Source organism: Halichoerus grypus, chromosome 4, assembly GCF_964656455.1.
Source record: "Halichoerus grypus chromosome 4, mHalGry1.hap1.1, whole genome shotgun sequence".
Lineage (NCBI taxonomy): Eukaryota > Metazoa > Chordata > Mammalia > Carnivora > Phocidae > Halichoerus > Halichoerus grypus.
Window position 1 is genome coordinate 153,251,496 of NC_135715.1, and position 21,952 is coordinate 153,273,447.

General features: G+C 35.1%; 1 non-coding gene across 1 annotated transcript; it reads left to right on the forward strand.

The window, feature by feature from the left end:
- Positions 1–21,234: 21,234 nt before the first annotated feature.
- LOC118525173 (U6 spliceosomal RNA) lies at positions 21,235–21,342 on the forward strand. The gene has a single exon (XR_004912013.1). It is a non-coding gene; the product is annotated as a U6 spliceosomal RNA (small nuclear RNA).
- Positions 21,343–21,952: the final 610 nt, after the last annotated feature.

Below are 21,952 nucleotides of genomic sequence, written 5' to 3' on the forward strand. Positions count from 1 at the left end.
GCTGCAGTGACTGGGAGACCAGATATTTCCTAAGAATCTATTGCCAATTCTGTTGTTATGAAGATTTATTCATGTTTTCTTCTTTGTTTTAGAATATTAGCTCCTATATTTAGAGTACCATTCCATTTGACTTAATATTTGTGTATGTAGTGAATTAGAGGTCTGACATCATTCTTTTGCATATGTGTGGTAAAAGGCTTAATATTATGGTATAGTATTATGTGCTGACTTGACATCTGATAAAATAGGCAAGGCTTCAAATGGCCTAACTGCAAGTTCTATTCTTCACTGTGCTCTAGCAGATAGGTCCCCTATCCAAACAGACTTCCTTATCAAACAGACCAGGTACAGCTCCTATTTATCCTTAAGCAATGGGTTTCAGTTCCCTGACAGCCCATGGAATTATTGCCAGCCCATGAAATTATTCAAGCACATCATCACATCATCCTGAAGGCACCAAGGTCACCCCAACCTGTTGATACCACAAAGCCTGCCTACATCTGGTTCATTCTGTTCCTAAGTTCAACTCCAACGTGACCTTGTATAGCATGTGATATGCTCCCACCACGGACTGGCTATAAGTATGTGTGACTAATAAACTTTTATCAATCTAATCTGCCCAGTGTCGGATCAGGTGTGGCCAGCCACTCCTAAAACTCTAGGATGGGAATCCCTCCCTCATGAATGGGTGAATATGATTAATACAATGCGATTATTCAGTTGTCCCTTCACCATTTGTTGAAGAGAACTTTCTTTCCCCCATTAAATGTTATTGGACCATTGTTAAAATCAATTGGCCATAAACATTTGAGGTTATTTTTGCATTCTCAATTTTACGTTATTTATATGTCTATCTGCATGCTAGTACCACATTGTTTGGATTGATACAGTTTTATATTAAGTTTTTAAATCAGGAGGTGTGAATCTTTCAACTTTTTCTTTTTCAATATTGTTTGACTCCTTGCATCCCTAGTAATTCCATATGAATTTGAAGTTCAACGTTCTAATACTTTAAAAAAGGCCACTGGAATTTTAATAGTTATTCCATTTAATTTGTAGATTGCTTTGGGAAGTATTATCATCTTAATAAGCTTTCCAATCTATTACTCTGAGAGATCTTTTCATTTAATTAGAGTCTTCTTTAAGTTTTTTGTAATGTTTTATACTTTTTAGTGAACATACATTTTATCTCCTTGGTGAAATTGATTCCTAGGTATTCAATTCTTTTGGAAAATGTTCATTTTAAATGAAATTGTTTCCATCACCACTATCCATCTCTACAATTCTTTTCCTCTCATAAAACTTCAATTCTGTATCCATTAAACAATAACTCCCCATTGTCCACTACTCCTCACCCAGAAATCTCAAATACTTCCTATAATTATCATATAGTATTTGGGGTTTTTTTTGACTAGATTATTTTACTAATCATATTTTTTTAATTGAAGTATAGTTGACATGTAACATTAAATTACTTTCTGGTGTACAACATAGTGATTCAACAATTATATACATTATAGAACATTCACCACAAGTATATTGCAATGTTATTGACTATATTTTGTATGCTGTACTTTTCATTCCCATAACTAATTTTGTAACTTGAAGTTTGTACCTCTTAATCCTCTTCACCCACCCCCCAAACCCCTCCTCTTTGGCAGCAGCCACTTTGATCTTTATGAATCTGTTTTTTCCTGTTTTTTTTTTTCTTTTTTTTTTACATTTCACATGTAAGTGAAATTAGCATTTGTTCACTGTCAGACTTATTTCACTTAGCATAATACTCTCTAGGTCCATTCATATTGTTGCAAATTGGCAAGATTTCATTCTTTTTTATGACTGAATAATATTCCATTGTGTATATATACCACAATTTTATCCATTCATCCATCGCTGGATACTTAGGTTGTTTTCATATCTTGGCTATTGTAAATAATGCTGCAATAAACATAGAGTGCATTTATCCTTCTTATGTAGTGTTTTTATTTTCAAGTAAATATCTAGCAGAATTACTGGATTATATGGCACTTCTATTTTTAATTTTTTGAGGAGCCTCCATACTGTTTTCCATAGTGGCTGCACCAATTTGCATTCTCATCATAGTGTACAAGGATTCCCTTTTCTCCACATCCCTCTTCAACACTTGTAATTTCTTGTCTTTTTGATACTAGCCATTCTAACTGGTGTGAGGTGATATTTCATAGTAGTTTTAATTTGCATTTCCCTGATTAGTGATGTTGATCATCTTTTCATGTGTCTCTTGGTTATCTGCATGTCTTCTTTGGAAAAAAAATCTCTAAGTCCTCTGCTCATTTTTTTTTAATCAGATTGTCTGTTTCTCTGGCATTAAATTATATGAGTTCTTTATATATTTTGGATATTAGTCCCTTACTGGATATATCATTTACAAATATTTTCTGCCATTCAGTAGGCTGCCTTGTCATTTTGTTGTTTTCCTTTTCCGTGCAAAAGCTTTTTAGTTTGATGTAGTCCCAAGTTTTTATGTTTCCTTTTGTTTCCCTTGCCTGAATTGACAGATCAGGAAATGTTGCTAAGGTTGATGTCCAAGAAATTACTGCTTATGAAATGAGATAATCAAAGCAAACATTTTAAATGAGCTAGATGGACATAAAGAAGTAAGAGTAAAGGAAGAGAAGAACTTCCTGGGCGCCTGGGTGGCTCAGTCGTTAATACTTTAACAGTATTCTTCCAGTCCATGAACATGGAATATCTTTCCATTTATTTGTGTCACCTTTGATTTTTTTCATCAATGTCAGGCTTTTCTGAGTGCAGGTCTTTCACTTCTTTGGTTAAAGTTATTCCTAGATATTCTACTTTCTTTAAGGCAAGTGTAAATGGCATTGTTTTATTCCCTTTCTGCTATTTTATTATATTATTACTGTATAGAAGCACAATGGATTTTATGTATATTAATTTTATATCCTACAAATTTAATGAATTCATTTATTATTACTTCTAATAGTTTTTTGGTGGAGGAGTTAGAGCTTTCTATGATAGTATTATATGATTATATGATCTACAAATAGTGACAGTTTTACTTCTTTCTTAGCAAATTAGTTGCTTTTTATTTCTTTTTTTTATATGATTGCTGTGGCTAGGATATCCAGGGCCATGCTGAATAAAAGTGGTGAGAGTGAACACCCTTGTCTTATTTCTGATTTTGGAAAAAAAGCTCTGTTTTTCATATTTGTCCTCTATTCTATGTTCCCTGTAAGCCCACTTTGTTGAGAATTTTTATTATGAGCAGATATAGGATTTTGTCAAATGGTTTTTCTTAATTTACTGAGATGTATACTTTGTGAATGTGGTATAGCACATTGATTTGTGAATACTGAACAATTGTTGCATCCCTGGAATAAATTTCATTTGATGTTGGTGAGTAATCCTTTGAATGTAGTTTTGAATTTCATTTGCTAATATTATGCTGAGGATTTATGCATCTATATTCATCAGGGTTATTAGTTGGTAATTTTATTCTTTTGTAGTGTATGGTTTTTGTATCAGAGTAATGCTGGCCTCTTAGAATTTAAAGCTCTCTTTCCTGTACTTTATGGAATAATTTGAAAAGGATAATATTAACTCTTCTTTAAATATTTGATAGAATTCACAGGTGAAGCCATCTGGTCCTGGACATTTCTTTATTGGGAGTTTTTTGATTACTAATTTTGTTCCTAGAAACCAGTCTGTTCAGATATTCTAATTTTTCTTGATTCAGTCTCAGAAAATACATTTGTAGGAATTTATCCTTTTTTTCTAGGTTGCCCATTTTTTGGCATTTAATTTCTTACAGTATTCTCTTATAATCCTTTTATTTCCAGTGTCAGCTGTAACTTCTTTCATTTCTAATTTTTAGTCTTTTATTTCTTGATTGGTCTATTAAAGGTTTATGAATATAGTTTGATTTTAAAGCACCAGCTCTATTTCTACTGTGATTTTTATTATTTTCCTTCTTAGACTTTGGGCTTTGTCCTTTTTCTGTTTGGACCTGTAGGTGTAAGGTTAGAATGTTTATTTAAGATTTCTCTCTCTCTCTCTCTCTGAGGCCTGTGCCACTAAAAACTGTCCTCTTAGAACTGCTTTTGCTGTGTCCCCAAAGATTTTGGACTACTGTGTTTTCATTTTCATTTGTCTCCAAGTATTTCTTGATTTCCTCCTTGATTTCATTGACCCATTGGTTCTTTAGCATCATGCTATTTAGCTTCCATGAGTTTTTGTTCTTACATTAGTCTCTTAAAATCTGAGATTTGTTTTGTAGCCTAACATGTGATCCATCCTGGAGAACACACTTTAAAAGAATGTATATTCTGTATATATCTGTTAAGTCCACCTGGTTTAATGTGTCATTCAAAGCCACTGTTCCCTTATTGATTTTTTGTCTGGAGGATCTCTCCATTAATGTAAGTGGGTGTTACAGTCTCTATTACTGTATTACTACCAATCTGTCCCTTCATATTTATTACTATTTGCTTTATATTTTTAGGTGCTTCTATGCTAGGTGAACAGATACTTAAAATTGTTATATCCTCTTGTTGGATTGATCCCTTTATCATTATGTAATGACCTTTTTTGTCTTTTGTTAGAGTCTTTCTCTTAAAGTCTATTTTGTCTGATAGAAGTATTGCTACACTTTTGGGTGTTTTTTGTCTCCATTTGCATGGAATATTTTTTTCTATCCCTTCACTTTCAGTTTGTATGTGTCTGTAAGTCTGAAGTAAGTCTCTTGTAGGCCAGATATAAAGGTCTGTTTTTTTAAAGTATTCAGTCATACAATATCTGTGGATTGGTGCATTTAGTTCATTGACATTTGAAATACTTATTGATGGATATGAACTTACTCACTTTTTTGTTAATTTTCTTACTGTTTTTGTAGTTATTCTCTGTTTTTTTTCCTTGCTGTTTTCCCTGTGGTTTAATGATTTCCTTCAGTGTTATGCTTGGATTTCTTTATTTCTTTGTGTATATCTATTAAAGGTTTTGGTTTATGGTGAGCATGGAATTCACATACAATATCCAATGTGTATGCAGTGTATATTAAGTTGATGTTCACTAAAGTTCAAACACATTCTGAAAACACTAAATTTTTACTGTCCTCTAAGTTTTATATATGATGTTTATATACATACATATATTTTAAATTTTATTTAAATTCAATTAATTAACATAATGCATTATTTGTTTCAGGGATACAGGTCTGTGATTCATCAGTCTTATGTAAATACCCACTGTTCATTACAACACCTACCCTCCCCAATGTCCATCACCCAGTTACCCCACCCCTTTATCCCCCCACCCCTCCAGTAACCCTCAGTTTGTTTCCTATGATTAAGAGTCTCTTATGGTTTGTCTCCCTCTCTGGTTTCATTTTGTTTCATTTTTTCCTCTCTTCCCCTATGATCCTCTACCTTGTTTCTTAAATTCCACATATGAGTGAGATCATATGATAATTGTCTTTCTCTGATTGATTTATTTCACTTAGCATAATACCCTCTAGCTCCATACATGTCATTGCAAATGGCAAGATTTCATTTCATTTTTGATGGCTGCCACATCTTTATCTATTCATCTGTCGATAGACATCTGGGCCCTTTCCATAGTTTGGCTATTGTGGGCATTGCTGCTATAAACATTGGGGTGCATGTGCCCCTTTGGATCATTACATTTGTATCTTTGGCATAAATACCCAGTAGTGCAATTGCTGCATCGTAGGGTAGCTCTATTTTTAACTTTTTGAGGAACCCCCATACTGTTTTCCAGAGTGGTTGCACACGTGTGCATTCCCATGAGCACTGTAAGAGGGTTCCCCTTTCTCTGCATCCTCACCAACATCTGTCATTTCCTGACTTGTTAATTTTAGCCATTCTGACTGGTGTGAGGTGGTATCTCATTGTGGTTTTGATTTGTATTTCCCTGATGCCCAGTGATGCTGAGCATTTTTTCATGTGTCTGTTGTCCATTTGGATGTCTAAATGTCTTTTCATGTTGTCTGTTCATTTCTTGATTGGATTAGTCATTATTTGGGTGTTGAGTTTGATAAGTTCTTTATAGATTTTGGATACTAGCCCTTTATCTGATATGTCATTTCCAAATATCTTCTCCTATTCTGTCAGTTGTCTTTTGGTTTCGTTGACTGTTTCTTTTGCTGTGCAAAAGCTTTTTATCTTGATGAAGTCCCAATAGTTCATTTTTGCTTTTGTCTCTCTTGCATTTTTAGATGTTTCTGTCCAAGGTCAAAGAGGTTGCTGCCTGTGTTCTCCTCTAGGATTTTGATGGATCCCTGTCTCACATTTAGGTCTTTCATCCATTTTTTTTAAAGACTGTATTTATTTATTTGACAGAGAGAGAGAGCACAAGTAGGGGAAGCAGCAGGCAGGGTGAGAAGCAGGCTTCCCACTGAGCAGGGAGCCTGATGTGGGGCTCGATCCCAGGACCCTGTGATCATGACCTGAGCTGAAGGCAGATGCTTAACAACTGAGCCATGCAGGTGCCCCCGTCTTTCATCCATTTTGAGTATATTTTTTTGTATGGTGTAAGGGAATGGTCCAGTTTCATTTTTCTGCAGGTGGCTGTCCATTTTTTTTTACATCTTTTTATTTTGTATATCCCTAATTATTTATAATTGATTTTACTACTTTTGTGTTTTAATATCTACAGTGGGTTTATAAGTAATTAAATATCTTTACTATATCTTTGCTTTAACCAGTAACTTTTTTTCCCTTTCACTAATTTTTTCTAGCTATGGCCTTTTCTTTCCACCTAAAGAAATCCTTTTAACATTTTTAAGACTGGTTTAGTGGTGATGAACTCCTTTAACTTTTTTTTTGTCTGGGAAACTCTTTCTCTCTCATTTGATTGTAAATGATAACCTTGCAAGGTAGAGCATTCTTGGTTGTAGGTTTTTTAATATATCACACCACATCCTTCTGGCCGGCAGTATTTCTGCTCAAAAATCAGCTGATAGCCTTATGGGATTTCCCTTACATGTAACTGTTTTCTCTTGCTACTTTTAAGATTTTCTCTTTCTCTTTAATCTTTGTCATTTTAATTATTATGGGTCTGTGTGTGGACTTCCTTGGGTTCATGTTGTTTGAGGCTCTCAGTGCATACTGAACCTGGATGTCTGTTTCCTTCCCTAGGTTAAGGAACCTTTCAGCTATTGTTTCTTGAAGTAGGTTTTCTGCCCTCATGTCTCTCTCTTCTCCTGGGATTCCTATCCTCTTAACGTATCCTTATTTTATTATTTTAGCTATACAGCTTAGTTGCTTTCCATTACCCTTGCTTACAGATTGCTAATCCATTCTTCTGTATCTTCTAATCTGTTGATTTCTTATAGTTTATTTCAATTATTATATTCTCAAGGTCTGAGTAGTTCTTTTTATATATATATATATTTTCTATCTCTTTGTTGAAATTGTCACTGGGTATTTCCACTCTTTTCTCAAGTTTAGTAAGTAGTTTCATGACCATTACCTTGAACTCTTTAACAAATTGTTCATCTCTGTTTCATTTATCTCTTATTCTGTGGTTTTGTCTTGCTCTAAATTTAGGATGTAGTCCTCTGTCTCCTCATTTTGTTTAAATTTCTGTGTTTGTTTCTAGGTATAGATGAGTCAGCTATGTCCCCTGGTTTGAAAGTAATAACCTTCCATAGAAGAGGTACTGTGCTACCCTATAGCACTATTCTCTTTGGTCACCAGAAGCACATGGGGCACGCCTCTTGGGAAACACTCATGTGCTAGCAATGTAGATGAATAGTGCTAGCACTGTCTTCCACCATTGTCTAGCTATCTATGCTAGGGAAGGATAAGAAAAATGGTGCTCACCAGCTCCTCTGGTCTCAGAGAAGACTCCTACAAATCTCTGTCACTTCTACACCCATCCTAAAATTAGTCAATAAATCTCCTTCACATATATTCCAGGCCCTTGTAAAACTGCTTCTTTTGTGTCTCATCTCAGATGGAATTATTTGGTCTGCTAGCTCTTTAAGGCTAGGAACTTCAGTTTTCTATTGCCCTCTGGTTCTGCCAAAGTTAAGCCCCACCGATTTTCAATGTCAGGCATTATGAAGGCTCACCTTGTTAGCACAAGACCTTAAGCCAAGAGTGATTGGTGTGAGGTCTGATCCCCTTGTTCCTCCATGCTTGTGTTGTCCCTCCCATTTGTAGTTATTCTCACCAGGAGTTTGGTATTTGATATTTCTTTTTTTTTTTTTTCTTCCTACAATTTTTTTAAATTTAAATTCAATTAATTAATATATAACTTATTATTAGTTTAGGAGGTAGAGAGCAGTGATTCATCAGTCTTATATAATACCCAGTGCTCATTACATCTTGTGCCCTACTTAATGTCCATCACCCATTTACCTCATCCCCCACCTTACCCCCTCCAGCAACCCTTAGTTTGTTTCCTATGATTGAGTCTCTTATGGTTTGTCTCCCTCTCTGATTTTGTCTTATTTTTTCCTCTCTTCCCCTTGATCCTCTGTTTTGTTTCTTAAATTCCACATATGAATGAGATCATGATAATTGTCTGTCTCTGATTGATTTATTTCGCTTAGCATAACACCCTCTAGTTCCATCTACATCACTGCAAATGGCAAGATTTCATTTTTTGATGACTGAGTAGTATTCCATTGTATATATATATGCCACATCTTCTTTATCCATTCATCTGTCAATGAACATCTGGGCTCTTTCTATAGTTTGGCTATTGTGGACATTGCTGCTATAAACATTGGGGTGTAGGAGGGTTCTGTATTCTCAACATTTGTTGTTTCCTGACTTGTTAATTTTAACCATTCTGACTGGTGTGAGGTGGTATCTCATTGTGGTTTTGATTTGTATTTCCCTAATGCCCAGGGATGTTGAGCATTTTTTCATGTCTTTTGGCCATTTGTATGTCTTCTTTGGAGAAATGTCTCTTCATGTCTTTTGCCCATTTCTTGATTGGATTGGTCATTATTTGAGTGTTGAGTTTGATAAGTTCTTTATACATTTTGGATACTAGCCCTTTATCTGATACGTCATTTGCAAATATCTTCTCCCATTCTGTCAGTTGTGTTTTGGCTTTGTTGACTGTTTCCTTTGCTGTGCAAAAGCTTTTCATCTTAATGAAGTCCCAATAGTTCATTTTTGCCTTTGTTTCCCTTGCCTTTGGAGACATATCTAGGAAGAAGTCACTGTGGCCAAGGTCAAAGAGGTTCCTGCCTGTGTACTCCTCTGGGATTTTGATGGACTCCTGTCTCACATTTAGGTCTTTCAACCATTTTGAGTCTATTTTTGTGTGTGTAAGGAAAAGGTCCAGTTTCATTCTTCTGCATGTGGCTGTCCAATTTTCCCAACTCCATTAGTTGAAGAGACTCTTTTTTCCGTTGGATATTGTTTCCTCTTTGTCGAAGATTAGTTGACCATAGAGTTGAGGGTCCATTTCTGGGTTCTCTGTTCAGTTCCATTGATCTATGTGTCTGTTTTTGTGCCAGTACCATACTGTCTTGATGATTACAGTTTTGTAATAGAGCTTGAAGTTCAGAATTGTGATGCCACCAGGTTTCTTTTTCTTTTTCAACATTCCTTTGGTTATTCAGTGTCTTTTCTGGTTCCATACAAATTTTAGGATTATTTGTTCCAGTTCTGTGAAAAGAGTGGATGGTATTTCCATAGGGATTGCACTGAATGTATAGATTGCTCTAGGTAGCATAGACATTTTAAGAACATTTGTTCTTTCAGTCCATGAGCATGGAACATTTTTCCATTTCTTTGTGTCTTCCTCAATTTATTTCATGAGGGTTCTACAGTTTTCTGAGTATAGATCCTTTGCTTCTTTGGTTAGGTTTATTCCTAGGCATCTTATGGTTTTTGGTGCAATTGTAAATGGGATTGACTCCTTAATTTCTCTTTCTTCTGTCTCATTGTTACTGTATAGTAATGCAACTGATTTCTGTGCATTGATTTTATATCCTGTCACTTTGCTGAATTCCTGTATGAGTTCTAGCAATTTTGGGGTGGAGTTCTTTGGGTTTTCTGCATAGAGCATCACGTCATCTGCAAAGAGTGAGAGTTTGACTTCTTCTTTCCTGATTTGGATGCATTTTATTTCTTTTTGTTGTCTGATTGCTGAGGCTAGAACTTCTAGTACTATGTTGAACAACAGTGGTGATAGTGGACATCCCTGCCGTGTTCCTGACCTTAGAGGAGAAGCTCTCAGTTTTTCCCCAGGTTATTTATGTTTCTTTGTCCCCCTTTTTGTTCAAGCCTTCTCTCTAGGACTAGCTGTGGAAAACCTATTCTGCCAGTCTCATGTTGTTTTCAGGAGAAGTTTTAATACTATGTAGTCATCAGTGTGTTCATAGGATGAGGTGAGCTCAGGATCCTCCTATTTCATCATCTTCCCAGCAACCAGAGAATTTTCTTCTTTTTCAAAGCTAAATCATATTTCATTGTATTTACACACCACATTTTGCTCATCCATTCATCCATCAATGTTCTGTAGTAGATCTGCTGTTTATTTTGTTGTATAATTCCTCTCTTTCCTTAATGTGTCTTCTGTGCTGTTGCTCTATCCATTATTGAGAATGGGTTATTGAAGCTTTCAACTACTGTTTATTTCTTCCTTCAATTCTATTGATTTTTGTTGCTCATATTTTGATGGTTTCTTATTAGATGTGTAAATGTTTATAACTTTAATATCTTCTTGCTCTATTTGACTCATTTATCTTATATAATCTCACTTCATAAAAACTTTGATTTAAAATCTATTTTATTTGATATTAGTATAGCCACATCCCCTCTCTTTGCTATTATTTGTGTGGAATATCCTTTCTCATCCTTTCACTTTCAACCTGTTTTTTGATCTAAGTCTCATAGATAACACAGTGCCTGTGAAATTGACCAAAATTAACCACAATTTACGACTGATTCCAAAGTTACAAAATAGTTAGATTCTGCCAGAAAATTTGTTGAATAGGTGAGGAGATAGAATCCTGTTTCATTCTAACGTTGTCCCACAATCCTCACTGTTTCTTTAAATATTTTTTCTTTCTGTTTTTCTGTCTTCCTTCTCAAAGTCTTAGCATGTATATGTTGGCCTGAATGAGCATATCCCATAAATTCCCTTAGGCTTTGTTCGCTTTTACTCTGCACTTCAGACTGCATGATTTCATTTGCCCAAACTTCAAGTTCCCTGATTCTTTTTTATATTTTCTCAAATTTGATGTTGAATCTCCATGGTGAATATCTTATTTATACTATTGTAATTTTCATCTCTACAATTTCTATGTAGCTCCTTTTTATCTTTATTATCTACTGATTCATACTTTTTCTGAGCTCTTTTAGTTTTTTTTTGTCCATAGTTTCCTTAAGCTAATTTTAAAAAACACATTTAAGACAGTTAAAGTCTTTGTCTAGTTAAGTCCAATGATGCAGCTTCCTTGGGGATGGTTGCTGTCAATATTTTTTTCCCCACTATGATTGGAACATACTTTCCTGTTTCTTTTTATGGTTTGTATTTTTGTTGCTGTTGTTAATATTTTGGGGGGAGGGCTTCATTTGTCTGTTTAGTGAGATTATTTTTGCAAAGTCTATTTTTTTTCAGGTGTAGTCACAAAAACCTTTGTTTAGTTATCTCTATAGGCAGTCGGCGACCTCACAGAGATTTCCTCAAATGCCTGGATCCAATAATCAGAGAAAATAATAAAGATGTTCTTTATCTTTAAACTCTCTCAACAGATGCTGCCTGAGAATCCTTTTGTGACATAGGTGATTAAGACAATAACCTACCTCTTTTCCAGTGAACCACCAGAGAGATTAAAACATCCAAACCCAATTTTTGGATATAAAAGTTCTTATTGCCTAGGCTGGTAATAGTAAGCCACAGCAAAATTTACCAAAATGTATCAGAGTCTCTCTCTTTTTTTTTTTTTTTAAATAAAACAATGCCCTAGATGCTACAAGTGTTTGGCTAGTATTGAAATTTTAATAGGATTTGATTTTGATCTTACAAACTGAATACATGTTTTGTTAGAAGGACTGATTCCTGGAGCTCTTACTCCATCATCTTAAACCTCCACCTAATTTATGTTATATGAAATTTTATTTTTTTATTTTTTTTTTTTTAAGATTTTATTTATTTATTTGACAGAGAGAGACACAGCGAGAGAGAGAGCACAAGCAGGGGGAGTGGGAGAGGGAGAAGCAGGCTTCCCGCCGAGCAGGGAGCCCGATGCGGGGCTCGATCCCAGGACCCTGGGATCATGACCTGAGCCGAAGGCAGACGCTTAACGACTGAGCCACCCAGGCGCCCCTGAAATTTTAAATATTGTAGTTTGGTAGAAGTTCTATAGTCCTGTCCTTTGATGCTGGGAAGGATAGACTGACTTTCAAAGTTTTGGAATATAAATTGTATTGGGGGGGTGCCTAGGTGGCTTAGTTGTTTATGCATCCGACTCTTGATTTTGGCTCAGGTCATGATCTCAGGGTCGTGAAATCAAGCCCTGCATGGGACTATGTGCTCAGCATGTCTGCTTGAGATTCCCTCTCACTCTGACCCTCCCCCCACTTGTATTCAATCTCTATAAAAATAAAATCTAAAAAAAAAAGAAATTGTATTAGGAACAAAAATCTTTATGAGTTTTACAGGCTGATGGCTAGGGTCAAGATGGATCAAAAATATAAATCTTTTTTTTCTATCTATATATATAGTGTTTTCTAAATTGAGTATGTGTCTGGAAGGGATGTAATAATGAGGAAACCAAGGAATATTTCCAAACATAAGCTGGCAGAGTAAGAAAACAGGATGTAGAAGAAAAGTATAAGGATTCAAAAATTAATTCAAGTAAGAAATTAAATAATTGGTGAACATGAGGTGCTAAGATTCTTAGGGATGTTTTACAAAATATTGGGCAAGAAGATCTAAGTGACAGCATAGTTGAACCTGTTTTCTTTTTTTTAATTTTTTTATTAACATATAATGTATTATTTGTTTCAGGGGTATAGGTCTGTGATTCATCAGTCTTACACAACTCACAATGCTCACCATTGCACATACCCTCCCCAATGTCCATCACCCAGCCACCCCATTCCTCCCACCCCCCCTCCACTCCAGCAACCCTCAGTTTGTTTCCTGAGATTAAGAGTCTCTTATGGTTTGTCTCCCTCTCCAGTTTCGTCTTGTTTCATTTTACTCTCCCTTCCCCTATGATCCTGTGTTCTTTCTCAAATTTCTCATATCAATGATATAATATGATACTGGTCTTTCTCTGATTGACTTACTTCGCTTAGCATAATACCCTCTAGTTCCATCCATGTCGTTGCAAATGGCAAGATTTCATTTTTTATGGCTGCATAATATTCCATTGTATGTATGTATGTATGTATGTATATATATGTGGTATATACACATACCACATCTTCTTTATCCATTCATCTGTTGATGGACATCTAGGCTCTTTCCATAGTTTGGCTATTGTGGACATTGCTGCTATAAACATTGGGGTGCATGTGCCCCTTCGGATCACTACACTTATATTTTTGGTGAAAATACCCAGTAGTGCTATTGCTGGGTCATAGGGTAGTTCTATTTTCAAGTTTTTGAGAAACCTCCAAACTGTTTTCCAGAGTGGCTGCACCAGTGTGCATTCCCACCAACAGTGTAGTTCTCCGCATCCTCACCAACATCTGTCGTCTCCTGACTTGTTAATTTTAGCCATTCTGACTGGTGTGAGGTGGTATCTCATTGAGGTTTTGATTTGGATTTCCCTAATGCTGAGTGATGTTGAGCACTTCTTCATGTGTCTGTTGGCTATTTGGATGTCGTCTTTGCAGAAATGTCTGTTCATGTTTTCTGCCCATTTCTTGATTGGATCATTTGTTCTTTGGGTGTTGAGTTGGATAAGTTCTTTATACATTTTGGATACTAGCCCTTTCTCTGATATGTCATTTGCAAATATCTTCTCCCATTCTGTCGGTTGTCTTTTGGTTTTGTTGACTGTTTCTTTTGCTGTGCAAAAGCTTTTTATCTTGATGAAGTCCCAATAGTTCATTTTTGCCCTTGCTTCCCTTGCCTTTGGCGATGTTTCTAGGAAGAAGTAGCTGAGGCTGAGGTTGAAGAGGTTGCTGCCTGTGTTCTCCTCAAGGATTTTGATGGATTCCTCTCACACATTTAGGTCTTTCATCCATTTTGAGTCTATTTCTGTGTGTGGTGTAAGGAAATGGTCCAGTTTCATTCTCCTGCATGTGCAGTTTTCCCAACACCATTTGTTGAAGAGACTTTTTTCCATTGGACATTCTTTCCTGCTTTGTTGAAGATTAGTTGACCATAGAGTTGAGGGTCCATTTCTGGGCTCTCTATTCTGTTCCATTGATCTATGTGTCTGTTTTTGTGCCAGTACCATACTGTCTTGATGATTATATCTTTGTAATAGAGCTTGAAGTCCGGAATTGTGATGCCACCAGCTTTGTTTTTCTTTTTCAACATTCCTCTGGCTATTTGGTGTCTTTTCTGGTTCCATACAAGTTTTAGGATTATTTGTTCCATTTCTTTGAAAAAAGTTGATGGTATTTTGATAGGGATTGCTTTAAATGTGTAGATTGCTCTAGGTAGCATAGACATTTTCACAGTATTTGTTCTTCCAGTCCATGAGCATGGAATGATTTTCCATCACTTTGTGTCTTCATCAATTTCTTTCATGAGTATTCTATAGTTTTCTGAGTATAGATCCTTTGCCTCGTTCCTAGATATCTTATGGTTTTGGGTACATAGTTGAACCTGTTTTGTATAGAGAATTCCAAAACATGTTATTCAAACTAATACATTAAAAACATACTGCCCTTGACTGTGGACAAATTTTTTATCCTAATTTTCTTTTATGTGAACCTATATCTATTTATTTATTTTGCTACTGTTCTAATATTTTTACTTATATATGATTGTTCATTTTTCTTAAATAACAAATTGCTTTTGTTTATGATCTTTTAACTTAAAGAATCCTTCAACGAGTTACATTCAACAGCTCTCAAGACACAGTTAATAATACCTGTGTTTTCCAGTATCTATATTTTTCCTTTGTCCCAGAAATAGGAATTGCCTTCTGTTCAGGGAGTCTGGGCCCTATTAAAGAGACATACTGTAAAAATCTAAATTTCTGGCACAGAGATGCCCAAACTTAGATGTTTATTTTGTTCAATTCCCATATGTAAAATCAAAATAGAACAAAACCAGCTGCTTTGTTCTAATCATTGTTTTTGAGAACCAAAGTGAAAAAATAATGCTTTCCTAATATTCAGTTTCTGTCCTGTCTATCCTTTCATTAGTGGACCTTCAGTACATTAAATTTATCTTAGTTTTATATCATCAAATCCTGAAAAATAATCCTGATGAATTAGGAAAATTATTCTGATAATTATAATTGAAATATTTACCCACTGACTTCAATGTTGACCATATAAATCTATGAAAGCTTTGTATTAGTGCCAGGACTATAATAACCAGATTACAAGATTCAATTCAAAACAAAACCAAAGAAATTTTGCAAAGCAATAGTCTGCAATTCTGGGACTGGAAAACACCCCATACTGACTCTAACATATTCCACATGTAATTCCCTATTTACAATATTTAAAGTATAAACTAATAACATTATAGCTAATTCTCAGCCACTGTTGGGAAAAATATGTATCATCCTACCTCATCCCCCCTTAATAAAATAAATGATTAAAAAGCACAAGGTGTATCTAGGTAAATGTCATTATAAATTAAGCACAAAACATTAAAACTATTTCAAAAATAAATAGCCAAGCATGACCCCACAATCAAAGAAGATACGATTATTGGCATTTGTTATGGGTTGAATTATGTCCCCACTGCCAAAAAAAGTAAAAATGTTGGAATCCTAACCTCTAGTATTTTAGAATGCGAGCTCATTTAGCAATAGCGATAATAAAGGTAATAATAAAAGCGAAGGCAATAGAGTTAACATGAGGCCATTAGAGTGGACTCTAATCCAATGACTGGTGTTCTTTTAAAAAAGGAGGGAATTTGGACACAGAGGGAAGTTAATGTAAAGAGGCACAGGAAGAAAATGGTCATCTACAAAGCTGAGAATATAAATCTGTCTTTCCTTCACAGCTCCTCAGAAGGAACTAATCCGGCCAACATCTTGATTTCAGATTTCTAGCTTCCATAGCTGTGAGAGATTAATTTCTATTTTTTAAGCCACCAGTCTGTCATAGTTTGTTATGGCAATCCTAATAAACTAGTACAGTATTGCTAAAAATAATCTAGAATTTTAATGCCTAACAATAAATTCAAGGGTAAATTTCTTTTATACTTCTGTTTTTATTTTCTACTATTAGATATACATTATTTTCCAGAGTAGGACTGAGAATACATTTTTTTTTAATTTTTAATTGCTATATTCTTTTGAGTTGAGGGAATTATTTGTGCAATTTAAAGGAAATGCATTTTATTTATTTTTGAAGTGGGTCTCTTTTTTAAAAAAATTCAATTAACATAATGTATTATTAGTTTCAGAGGTAGAGGTCAGTGATTCATCAGTCTTATATAATACCCAGTGCTCATTACATCACATGACCTCCTAATGTCCATCACCCAGTTACCCCATCCCCCAGCAACCCTCAGCTTGTTACCTACACTTAAGAGTCTCTTATGGTTGGGGTGCCTGGGTGGCTCAGTCAGTAAGCATCTGCCTTAGGCTCAGGTCATGAACCCAGGACCCTGGGATGGAGCCCTGCATCAGGCTCCTTGCTCGGAGGGAAGCCTGCTTCTTCCTCTCTCACTCCCCCGGCTTGTGTTCCTGCTCTTATCTCTCTCTCTGTCAATAAATAAACAAAATCTTTAAAAAAAAGAGTCTCTTATGGTTTGTCTCTCTGATTTTCTTGTTTTATTTTTCCCTCCAAGGGTAAAAATTCTTATTCAAATTAAGATAAAGAATAAATAATGCTATATTATAGAAACTAATTTATATTACTATTAGTTTTATAAAATTGCTCCATGTTGATGGTGTTTTATACAAAGACTACAATTTCCAAATTTGCCTATCCAAATAGAAAATCCTCCTCCCGGGGCACCTGGGTGGCTCAGTCGTTAAGTGTCTGCCTTAGGCTCAGGTCATGATCCCAGGGGCCTGGGATCGAGCCCCGCATCGGGCTCCCTGCTCCGCGGGAAGCCTGCTTCTCTCTCCCACTCCCCCTGCTTATATTCCCTCTTTTGCTGTCTCTCTCTGTCAAATTAAAAAAAAAAAAAAACTTAAAAAAAAAAAAAGAAAATCCCCCTCCCCCAAAATTAGCCTAGATGATCCATGGGTATTGCTTTTTATTTAGTGATTCATATTTCCCTAGGTTTTATATCCACATGGATATATAACATTTAAATATTGAGATGAAACAAAACTACCTTAATTTTAATACTTTCTATAGTGGTAACTACAACCTTTTTCTTGTGCCTAATTTTATATCCCTTACTTCCTTGAACAATTTATATTGGGGGGTTGTTGGTGGGTATACTTTAAGATATGTCTTAACATCCACACTCTATTGTTTTCTGGCTCTATGACTTTAGCTGAATTTTAAAATCTCTCTTTGCCGTAGTTCCTTCAACTGTAAAACAGGGTTATTAATAGTAGCCACTTTCTAGGGATGTGATGATTAATTTGACATATGGAAAGAAAATAACAGTATCCAATAGCACATGTGTTATAAGAGGTATTGTTATAATCATCTATCCATCTTATAAATTCATTAAATATTTGATTTTTACAATGTGCCAGACATAAAAGTAAACACTCTAAACCTGTATGTTCTCCTTATCTTATAGATATATATATGAATCATATATGTGATTAAAAAACACTTTATATGTATCTTTTTATATTGTTCATTTCAAAAAAAACATTATTCTTTGTATCTTTGAGAGCCACTCTCCTTCCCTTACATTCATAGGCAACTATTCTGTGTTTAATATTCACTTATCTCATTGTTCTTTAAAAATATTCATTTTTGTTCAGTGTACATATATTTTTCTAATTATGCAATGATATTATCATACCATATATTGAACTAAGTTTCTCATTGACTAACTCGACATTTATTTTTTGTGATCCATGCAGGTTGCTATGTATGTGTCTAACCTATTGCTTTCAACTCCTCTGAAGTGCTTTTACATACCTATGACCCAACTTGTGGACATCCAAATTACCCTCAACATCTTTCTACCACAAATTATACTAAGGTGAGCATTGTTAGATGTTATTTTTGTACCTGTGCAAGAATGCCTTGGGATAGATCAACAAGCAGAATTGCTGAGCTATAGGGAATGCCTGTACTTTATTTAACTAAATTGTCAGATTACTTTCCTTAATACTTGTGTCAGTTTACAGTAGGTTAAAAAATAAGGTTTTTAACTCCCTACAATCATGGCCACACTTGACATTTTTAATCTTCTAAATTTTTGTCTATCTAATAATAGTGAAGTTCTGTCTCATTCTTGCTTGATTTGCATTGTCCTGATTATTGATGAATTTAAACATGTTTTCAAATGCTCATTGGCCTTTTGGATTTTCTATTATAATGTTTTTATTCATGTCTTTTTTATTAGATATTGAGTTTGCTGGGCTGCCATAACAAAGTATCACAGAGTGGGTGGTTTAAACCAAAAAAAATAAGTTTCTCACAATTCTGGTGGCTCCAATTCTTAGATCAAACAGTTGTCAGGTTTGGTTCCTTCTGAGGCCTCCTCCTTCATTGGCTTGTAGATAGCGGTCTTCTCTTTGTACCTTCACATGGTCTTTCCTCTGTATATGTTGTGTCCAAATTTCTTCTTATATGGATACCTGTCATAATCACCTCTTTAAAGGATCTATCTCCAAATAGAGTCACACTCTGAGATACTGGGTGTTAGGACTTAAACATATGAATATGGGGGGGGGGCACAACTCAACCCATAATATAAGTGATGGAAAATTTACCAAAAATATTTGAGTCCTGAATGACCTACAGATATAAAATACTGTTCTCTAAGTATAGGATTACTAACTACACCTTCTACTTATGTCATTAATTTCTTCATATAGCTTCACTTATAACTAAATTATAAATCAGGTGAGAGAAATGGTAGAATATTTTGATATTGATTGACAACTTCTACAAATATACTTTAAATGATTATCTTCTAATTTTGGCCTTTTAGTACTTAAGAAATAACTGCTTATTACATTTTAATTCAAGTCTAAAAGGTAATTAAGATGAAAGCATATATTTTGTATTTTCATTTAATGTTAGAAATTAAGATATAACAGATCACATTAAATATCAAACTACTTTTCTAGATAGCACAATCAAATAAATAAGCCAAACTTGTCTGATTTTAGTACAGTAAGGAAAAAAATCTGCTAAATACACAGCCAAAATTTCTGCCTTATAATAAGATCTTGGTAATGCAGGAATTATTTCAAAATATGACTAATATTCTATGCTTGAAGTACATAAAATTACACTTTAAAAAAAATTCCTGAGTCTTTACCCTGTAACTTACAGCTACAAAATTAAAAAAAACCTCTTTGTGTTCATTCTGGATTTACTTTGTTAGAGTAACTGTACAATATAGAGAAAATGTTTCCTTAGACCAGAAAAATTCCCTTGTGTTACTTAGAATAACCCTACCCATATTTCTAAGTACACAGAAGTGTGGTATAGTAAATACCTATGCTTATGCCTATGCCATCTGGTAGAACTAGGGCCAGTGTATGTTTGTCTGCAAATATTTATACAGATAGGACATTTGTGGGAAAAACTAATGTAACATCCTTACTTAAACATTTTCTAGATGCCACTAATTGTGATTAACACCTGTCTCATTTAATTTAATCCTTTTAACAATTCTATAAGGTAGATAATATTATCCCTGATTTAAAGTTAGTAATCTAAGGCGTGGAGAGGTAAAGCTACTTATCAGGGGAAAAATGCTTTTTATTACTTTCTTTTTTCCCTAGGGATTAAAACTCAAAGTAGCACTAATCCAAACCCAAGAACTAGTCACATCTATACCATTTAAGTGGCAGAGATTGTCACTCATCACATAAGAAAAAAGCTATACAAACTGAAAGTCAATTTTTTTAGTACTCATCATGGAACAGAGTTTAGAAGGCAAACTGCCATTCTGAAATCTGGAGAGGTAGGTGCTTTCTGAGTTCTGCTTACCTGGAACAGAAGCCACAGGAGCTATAAACTGGAAGGAGCATAAATGCTAATTTTGATGAATTTCTGGAGCTGAGTATGGACTAGTATAAGAGTGACAAACTTCTGGGGGACTCTACACTTTAATCAGCTTTACCTCCAGGAATCCCACCAAGTTCTAAAAGTGAGAATCTAAAAAGGATTCCTTGTTTTTCTTGCAAGGGTGTAGGGGACACAACTCTCTTCAATCAACAACATATAGAAATCCCCAAAGCACAGAAGGGAGACAAAAATAAGGGATTTGAGGAATGTAAAGTCTCTGGTACCTACAACAGACATTACATACAGCCAAATAATTAGTCAAATATCATAAATTCTCACATTAAAGACCTATTTACCTCAAGTTCTATTCCTTAATACAACATGTTTGGTTTTCCTAAAGGCAAGAAAAAAACTGAAGAGACCAGCAGTCATCAGAACTAGTCTAGGATGTAACACAGGTGTAAATTAGAGAGGAAATTTAAAATAACTATAAATAACATGCAAGAACAGATAGGTTACATAAACTCTAAGAATCTCTAAGAATCAAAAGTAAATGCTAGAAATGAAAAAAAAAATGACAAATGACTTTGATGGTCTTATAAATATACTTGACATGCCTGAGGAAATAAGTGGACCTGAGCATAGAGCAATAGAAACTTTCCAAATTGAAATACGTAAAGAGAATGAAAGAGTATCCTAGAATTATAGGAGAACATTAAAACGTATAACACATCAGAATGAAAAATTAGAAGAAATATTTGAAATTAAAACAGCTGAGAACTTTGCAAAACAAATGACAAGCATCAAACCACAGAGCAAAGGAGCTAAAAGAATGTCAACATCATAAATACAAGCAAAAAAATAAACATCCATATCTAGGCAAATCATATTGGCAATGTAGAAAGCCAAAGAGAAACAAAATCCTGAAGGAAAAGGCCAGGGTGAGGGAAAACACAACCAACAAAGAAACAAGTTTAAGAATTACAGAGTAGTGTTTGTTTCAGCAGCACATATACTAAAATTTGAATGATACAGAGATTAATTAGCATGGCCCCTGCACAAGGATGATGTGCAAATTATTAAAATGTTTCATATCTTTTCATCAATAGATTAAAAAAGAAATGTCTGGCTTTGAAAATCAAAGGGATTTAAGTCCAGCTGATTTTTAAAGCTCCTGGAGTTAAAGAAAGAACCAGCACACTAAAAAACTTGCTCTGAGAAAGCACAGAAGCAGCAGTCTGAAAAATGCCAGGAATCCATGTGAAGGAGATCTACTGATTAATTTTAGGACATGTGCCAGGGGGGCAAGTATCTGCAGAAAATTTTTCCAGGAACAAAAGCAATGGCAGCTACCATTATTTGTGCCCTCCCCCATACTAAATAGCTAGATGCTTGCAGGATTCAATTCTAATTTTCTACCTTGCTAACACCCCATGTCATGCCCTGGTATTCCCCTTTGGTTCCACCCTACCCATTTTGGCAGACATCCCTCCAAAGGACTCCTGTCCCACTATACCCTGTAGGTAGCCATGGTTAGGACTGGAAACATTGCAAAGAGACTGCTGCAATTCCTGTAGCTGGGCCTCATAGCTGGCTGTTTAGGGAACAAGCCCTGCCCTGCAGTGCTCCTGGAGCTGTCATAGTGGCTTACTGCAGACAGCCAAGCTGAGGGCTAGCCCTGCCCACCAGTGAGCCCACAACTGCTATAA